We start from the raw sequence: 8962 nt of genomic DNA on the forward strand, positions 1-8962 counted from the left end.
TGTTACGAAAATGTCTCAGAATCTGTAAGACTTCGACTTGCTCCAGATTATGTAATGAAGGTCATGCGGCGAAGTGGACGCAATTATATTAGCATTAAGGCACTGGATTTCATCAAAGTTTCGAGGTTAAGCGTGCTAAGGTGAGGAAATCTTAAGATGGGTGACCCCCTGGGAAGTGTGCAAGAAATTCTATAAATCTAGACATAAGAGGCAAGTGGGAAACTAGAGTAGCCTAAGGGAAATTAGAGTATATGGGATGGTTGGAGACCATAAGGGGTCGCGTAGGACGAGGCAGACTAGACTGGTGGAGTGACAGAAAGTGCATCACAGCTCTGGAATTAGGATAGGCTTGAATAGCGTTTGGAAGTATTTTGTGGGCTAGTTGATAGTAATTATATATACATGAATGCATACGATATCCCACATGCGAATGTATTGGTGGGCATGTGATGTGTGTCCCAGCAACCGGTGTTACGGTATGGAAGGCATCAATTGAGTAAGGGTACCAAAATTCAAGTGACAACAAAAATAAACGGTACAAGTGTTACAAGGTAAGCTGATGTTATATCCACTACCGGTTAAGATTGGAAAGCCCTAATACAACGACATTTGGAAAAGAAGGAAAGTGAGTAGATGGAAGGTGAGGAGATCAAAATGTCGGAAAAAGGTGAAAGGTAAGAAACCTCAGTGAGTGAAGCCCCCGAGAGAAACTACAGGCAAGGCACGAGACTAGTTGAGTAAAAATTTGAAAGTAGGCATGTGAAAGGGGTAGAGTGTGGTAAAATGAAATAAGAGAGAAACGTGTGGGATTCGAGAACCGATTTAAATAAGTGGGGCTAAAAGAATAGTGACCACGACAAGGAATGTGAAGTAAGAGAAAGAACGCTTAGGCCTTGCGACGATGTTAGGAGATTTCCAGTCTGTGAGAGGTATATAAAGGGATAAGTGTAAGGTAAAATTAACATGGTTGCCTCGGACATGGAGGATCTTTCCAAATGGATGACTTAAGAATAGAACCGATTCGTGTGTATAAAGGAATACCTTATGAACTTCAGAGCCAATGCTACAAACAACAAGAGAAGAAAGCTATTCCCTAAGGGAGATTAAGGGTATTGACGGCTTGATCGAAGGAAAAGGAGAGTATTTAGGAAGAAAGTAATTGGAAATCTCTAATCATGGGAGTAAGAAGGATACTTTAACTAAATGACGGTAGGAAACCGATTACTCATCGAGGAAAGAACGAGGATGGTGAGTTGACACAATTGATTAGAAAATTAGTGATATGAGGCAAGAACTTCCGTAAAGACCGAGAGGTTCGATTATAAAGGAAATAGAATGAAATGTAAGAAACGTGCATAGCGGAGAAGACAAACTTGGCCGTGGCATCAAAAAAGATAAATCCAGGATTGATTGGGATGGATAACTACAAGGGAAATGCGACGAGTCTATTAGTAAAACGAAGTAACAGCGTGACGGGGACAGGAGCATAGAATACTAACGTTTGTAATGAATGTGAACAACTTGGTAAGACAACTTATGTGGTAAGTGTAATAGGGTCAATTAGAAAGAGTTACCGGTTAAGTAAGCTTACTCCACGAGCTTTATTCTGTTTTATAAGCAGTGTTACGAATGAGATCAAGAAATGGTACTCTATAGAGTTGATTATGATTGGGATATAATGAGAACATAGCAAGAACTACAATACAAAGTATGTAAAGTACAGCGAGGAAACGACTAAAGAGGTTTTGCAATGGCAGGACTGATAGCAAGCATGATGAAGAGGGAAGTCAACTCGAAAAAAAAAAGAAAAAAGAGAAAGAAAAGTGAAATTGGACTAAATTCAGGTATAATATGAAACAAACATGGGAAAGGAGGCATGACAAAATAATAAAGGAACTAAGCCAACAGAAGGTGAAATCGTGGAAGTAGGTGACGACAAGGTCGCAGGAAAAGGATTCAAGGATGTAACTAAAAGGGATGGACATTTAAGGAATTAAAAGATCCACTTGATGGATAAACCAAAATGACAGATAAGTACGTCAGACTATGGGAGGACTTATTAACTGAAAATCAGGCAAAGGTTAAAAGTAGAAGGAAAAACCCAAAGAAAAGTATTGAAGGGTATCATGTTTGATTAGAGCAAGCGGGTACTAATTAGACCACGTGGAACTGGCAACATGAAGGCTCTTATTGGAAACAGAGACGAATGAGGGTTACAGACAAAGGAAAGAATGAAAGGATTCGAATTCACTGCATGACTGGAGATCTGGTTATTTTCGACAGACTTCTGAATTCACTCCTAATTTGTTAGTCGAACTAAGGATCAGAAACTATAAGAGTAAACTAAAGGAAATGAAGCATTAAAGGAAAGGTTTGAGATATTTTTGAATACATGTACAAGAATTGTCGTTAGATAGCTAAGGCCCAGAAATCCAATTGGAGGAAAGAGAAATCAAACGAGATGTTTCGGTGTTAAACTAGTCGAAAGACAAAGTACCGCAAAGATTGATTCGACTGCTACAGAAAGCAAATGAGGCTAAAGTAAGAATAAGAATAATTCAACTTTAAGAAAATAAAGGCTCGGGTCATCTAGGAAACGTAAGGAAGACACGTGGAGATTGAAGGGAACAAAAAGAAGATGAAACAAAAGGATTGGATAAAAGTATGTGGTAAATACGGCATGAAAGGGCATGCAAGAATGTAAACAACGAAAGCTGAAGAGGAAATGAGAACGATAAAGTATAAACAGTTAGTAGACAGACATATAATGCGAAAAGGGACGATTTTGAGTACAGGCATAAATTTTGGCCACAAAAGAAGAACAATATACTGCATAATTTGGATAAATTCGGTTTCAATGAGAAAGTAAGTAAAGTAATTACTAAAAAGTATAAGTAAGAACATTGACGTCTACCTCAACATTCGAGGACGAATGTTTTTAAAGGGGGGGGGGGGGAGGATGTTATACCCCGCATTTTCAGAGCATGAGCATGACACGTGCTTCCTAAAAAAAATTGATTGACAATTATGTTGTTGCTACATAATTTAAACTCATGTTGATAGTGTTGTATCCCGTATTTTAGTACGTCAGATTATTTGTAAGCTGAGGTGGGGCCCACACGTCGAGATTTTTTTGGACATGTGACAAATTATATGAAGCACATATGCAAAGTTAAACACAACTCAAGAAGGACCCTTGAGCCAAATCGAAGTGGAAGTCCTCCAAACAAATATTTTTAAGTAACGTTTTCGGGTGATCTGACTTCGAGGGGAAAATACGGTATTATAAGTTTGGAATTCGGAAAACCACCAAGAAATAGAAGTTGTAGATAATTGAATTATCTTTCCAACCATAGATCGTGGGCCACAGGTGACGTCGGGAAAAGGGGATACGGACGTTTTAAGGCAGAAAGGTCAGTGGGCTAGGCCCAATCCGAGCCCAACCGGGTTAGGCCCATGACCCATGTTTATTTAAGTGAAACTTCAGACCTTTTCTCCTCAATTTTCATACCACAACACCAGAAAATTCTGGAAAAAGAAAAAGAGGAGCCTTGGAGAGAAGAAAAACCAATTTTGACCAAATTCTGAGCCCCGAATCCCGAAGCCCATGAAGGGAAAAGTGTTGTACGCTGTGTTGTCTTCAATATGAGCTAAAAATAAATCAAGAAAAAGAGGATGGACATGATGGCTGCACACTTGGGGTAAGATTACGATCCCTTTTCATTGTTAAAAAGTTTATTTAAAGTTTTAACGGATTAGAACGGAGAAAATAGCAATATAAATTCGTTTGTTGATGTTGTTGAATTATGGTTTTAGTTTGAGGAGAACTTTGGATAATACATATATATATATATATATATATATATATATTTCTTGTAGGATGTTGGTATTAATGTTATTAGTATTGATTTCAGCTTCTCTACGGAAATAAAATTACTAAATAGTTATACCGCAAATTGGATGGTTAAGAAATTTAGAAAACAGTGTGTGGGCTATTCTATGGCATACGTTGGTATTGGAAATGATGTTCATACTATTGGTATTGTTGTTGATAATTTGGTCGAGTTGAATTCTCGGATTGTTGTTGATAATTTGGCCGAGTTGGATTCTCGGGGTTGGTTGTATTTACAGGGGAAATGCTGCCGAAATTTCTGTAGATAAAGTGTTAGTTTAGAATAGGATTCTTAAGTAGCGGTAGCTAATGTTTGGTATTCACTAATATTGTTGTAGATTTTGGAAAAGCCGAGACTTAAGTTCGGATTAGCTTAGGAAGCGGACAAGGTATGTAAGGCTTACCCTTTCTTTCTTTTGGCATGATCCTTGTGAAACGAATAGACTAAGTATATGTATGATTTCAAAGAAACTTCTACTCTTAGAGCCACTAGGATGGCTAACGTTTTTTGATTTCCATAAGCTATTTCATATGGTTTCGATGCGTATCTATGATGTCCGAAGTTCTATTTGATATGTTTCCGAATGGCATTCGAGAGATAATTGATATGACTAATGTCTTGATTTTCAAATGATAGCACGTTTGATTATTTCATTGAGTCTTTGATATATTTTGATACGTACATATGGTTCAAAAAGCTCTATTTGATTTGATCCATAACGATATTTGAAAGGTACCTAACATGATTGTTGCTTTGATTTTCCAAAAATGGCTTCTGAAACGTTCGTAGAAGGTTCTGTACTAAAACGTCCATAACTTTTTCATACTAACTCGGATTGACTCGAAACGTGTTTATGATCCTCAAGTGTCGATTTGCGCACCTATCTATCGAGTCTTGATTTATATGCATATGCTTTCTCACTACTCTGCTCGTGCACGCCTCAATATGTCTTTCACCGAGTCCCAGGCCGGGTATGTTATCGTGCGCACTCCACTGCATTGTTCACCGAATCTCTCACTAGAGTGCCGGGTACGGTATATGTATATGATGATATGATGAGATGATGATATGGTATGGTGGCCAGGAGGGCATATGACGATTTGATTCACCGAGTCCCTCACTAAAGGTCCAGGTACGGTATGTATATGATATATGATGTTCACATGCATGATTCTATCCACCGAGTCCCTTAATGGGCCAGGTACGGTATGACTTCATTCACCGAGTCCCTCACTAGAGGGCCTGGTACGGTATATATATATATATATATATATATATATATATATATATATATATATATATATATATATATATATATATATATATATATATATGTATGTATATGTATATGCATGCATGATGATATGAAAATATGATGACACGATTTTATCCACCGAGTCCCATGACAGGCCGGGTACGCTATGTGATAATGATATGTATGATCAATGCTTTAAAGGCAAGAGTTTTGGTATTCTGGACACTGTATATGTTTCTACACCCCTTATATCAGTTATGATTCTTTTACTGTGATTCTTGCCTTACATGCTCAGTACATTTTCAGTACTGACCCCCTTTCTTCAGGGGCTGCGTTTCATGCCACGCAGGTACATCCAGATGAGTAAACGACATTGCTAGAAGATGCTTCAGCTGGATTGGCGAGCTCCACTTCCTTTCGGAGTGTTGCTGAGTCAGGGTATATGTGTTATGATTTCTGATTGATGTTAGAGACTTTGCAGACAGAGTCGTGGGTATAGAATGTCAGTTTTGTAAGCAGCTCCATCAGCCGATGTGTCATTCTGTGTTATGTGATAAGTTCCATATGATTATAGATTTTGTCTGAATTGAGAACACGAAAAAGAATATTTCTGAAAGCTCTCATTATGTATTTCATTTTATTTGATTTAAGAGTTCCAAGAGACTATGTGTGTAATAAGAGTTAGCGGGTTCGCTCGGCTCCGAATATGGGGTCGGGTGCCCATCATGCCCTAATCAAGATTAGGGTGTGACAGTAATAACTAGCCAAACGCACAAAACTACGAATTTCAGTAACAGTAGTGGGCCTCGTCCAACCCCTCACACCCTCAATCTTCTGTGGATCCACCATAATCCCCTCCGTAGACACCACATGGCCCAAGAATGCCACAGACTCTAACCAGAACTCACACTTAGAAAATTTAGCAAACAAACTAGGTTTCTTCAACAACCCAAGAACGGTACGAAGATGTCTCTCGTGCTCCACTCTACTCTTGGAATACGCCAAGATGTTGTCAATAAACACAATCACAAAAGAATCATGGAACGACCTAAAGATGCCATTCATTAAAGTCATAAATGCAGTCGGGGCATTGGTAAGCCCAAAAGACATCACTAAAAACTCATAGTAGCTATATCTCATCCAAAATGCTATCTTCGGAATATCCTCTGCCCTAATTTTCAACTGGTGATAGCCGGAACACAAATCAATCTTAGAAAACACCGAAACACCCTGAAGTTAGTCAAATAGATCATCAATACGAGGCATAGGGCAATTGTTCTGGATAGTGACCTTGTTCAACTGGCAGTAATCAATACACATCCTCATGGTCCCATCTTTCTTCTTTACAAATAACACTGGAGCAACCCAAGGGGAGACGCTCGATCTAATGAACCCCTTGCTCAACAAATCCTGCAATTGTTCCTTAAGTTCCCTCAACTCGGTAAGGGACATCCGATATGGTGGGATGGAAATGGGGAGATTTCCTGGGTCTACGTCGATATAGAAATCAATGTCGCGATCGAGTGGCATACTTGAAAAATCTGACGAAAATACCTCTGTGACCTCGCTCACAATAGGGATAGACTCAAGGGGTGGAGATGCAACAGTCGTATCACGAACATGCGACAAATACGCTAAACAACCCTTACTTACTAACTTCTTCGCCCGGAGGAAGAAAATGATCTTCTTCGGAGCGGGACTAGGAGTACCTCTCCCCTCAAGTCTAGGAATGCCCGGCATAGCTAAAGTGATTGTCTTGGCGTGACAGTCCAAGATCGCATGGTAAGAAGGAAGCTAGGACATGCCCAATATAATATCAAAGTCCATCATATAAAGAATTATCAAATCTACCCAAGTATAGTACCCCATAAAAGTAACCAAACAAGACCGGTAGACTCGGTCAACAACCACAGAATCTCCGATCGGAGTAGACACATGAATAGGTATATCAATGCTATCACAAGGTAATTCCCAACTAACAACATGAAATACAGATACATACGAATAAGTGGATCTAGGATCAAATAATCACAGTAATAGGCTGCCTCCGAATAGAAGTAATACCTGCCGTCGCTGCATCAGGGATCTCCATCAGGAGGCCTGGCTTCTCTCGCCCTCGTGGTCGTAACCCTCGCTGTACAGTCAATAATGACCTGGAACGAAGCACCCTCGACCTTAAGCTGAGTACCGGGTAGCTGGAGAGGACCATCTAGCCTGCTAATGAACCACCGTATCCTGCCGACCTCTGTCGAAATCAATGGGTAGGAGTAACGATCCAGGTAGGAGAAGGACAGTGCATAGGTAGCGAATGGCATGCCCTCCTGATAGAGGTCGAGGAACTGCCTCTGAAACTCGTCTCTCTTCGAGCGGAGCACGTATCTCTCCAAAAATACCCCGTAGAACTGCTCCCAAGTAAGTGGACGCGCGCCTGCTGGCCTATTAGCAAGGTAGTCCCTCCACCATGCCCTTGCGCCACCGTTGAGTTGAAGGGTAACATACCTAACTCTGAGGGTATCCATAATCCCTGCTGCATGGAGTAGCTCGTGCGTGATTACGATGAACTAGTAGGCATCCTCGTCTGGTGCGCTCGTAAAAATCTGTGGGGTCAACCTCATGTACATCCTCCATACTGGCGTGTCGCGAATCCTCACCATCTGTGGGGGAAGAGATAAGAGTCAAATACCAATTTGATCTTTCCAGATACCAATTTGAATAAAGTAGCACGACGGAAGGAAAGAAAGTAAGATTTCCTAAATGTCCTATAGCCTCTAGCAGATAAGTACGGAGCTCATCGTACCGATCCACGAGACTCTATTAGACACGCTCTTGTATTAAAGACCGGGTAACCTAGGGCTTTGATACCAACTTATAAGTCGTGCGAGCACCTAACTTTCCCACTTCGATAGGCGAACTCTTAATTCAACATTCAAAATAATAGAAAATAGCGAAAGAAAGTAGAATAACGTAAGTCTAACAATATAATATAATATAATATCAATGAATGCGGAAGTAAATGCAATCCACCCCAGTATCTGGTCTGGTCATACTATGGCATCTAAATCCAAATACTAAAACTCTGAATAATAATACATAAGTAGTCTTAAATCATGTCTCAAAATAGAAAGCAAGACATAAGTAATAGGAGAATCTTCAAGATCAATGGACGCTATGCTCACCCTGGAAAACTCAAGTGGAAGTTGAATAGTTGATCAGCCACGGGCCAGAGAAGTAGATCCGACCTGGGACTCTACATTCATAAAAGAATGCAGCAAGTGCAGGTCAGTACAATCAACAGTACTGGTCAGTACAGCAAGTACAAGTGCAGGTCAGTACAATCCCGCATTTTTGTGCGTTCGGATAATTCAAGATAATCGCGGGAAGGTAACAAGTAAGGCCATATTTTATTTTGTTTGGCATATGAGTTGCTTATGAAGAATTTAGAAGCGGAAACATTAAGAAAGGTTAGGGGCAAAAAGGTAAATTTGCAATATGACTCATAGAAACATAGAGGAATGCTAGGGGTAAATTTGGAATTTTGGAGAATAATTTTTCATGAATTGTAAAGCAAAAAAAAAAAATGTGGGCTTGGGTGTTGGGCCATGTTTGGCCGTCCACATGGTGGTGGGCTTAAGCCCACATGTGAGTTTAATGAACCAAATAAAAAGATGACAAAGTCATCTTATTCACTTAATTCTGTAGAAATTTCAAGAAGTTAGAGAACAAAAAAAGAAGGAGAAAACCATAAGGGCCATTCGGCCACCCCTAAACCCACAAGAACCTTGAACAATTCTTCACCAAAAATCACTCTCTTCTA

Source organism: Lycium barbarum, chromosome 6, assembly GCF_019175385.1.
Source record: "Lycium barbarum isolate Lr01 chromosome 6, ASM1917538v2, whole genome shotgun sequence".
Classification (NCBI taxonomy): Eukaryota; Viridiplantae; Streptophyta; class Magnoliopsida; order Solanales; family Solanaceae; genus Lycium; species Lycium barbarum.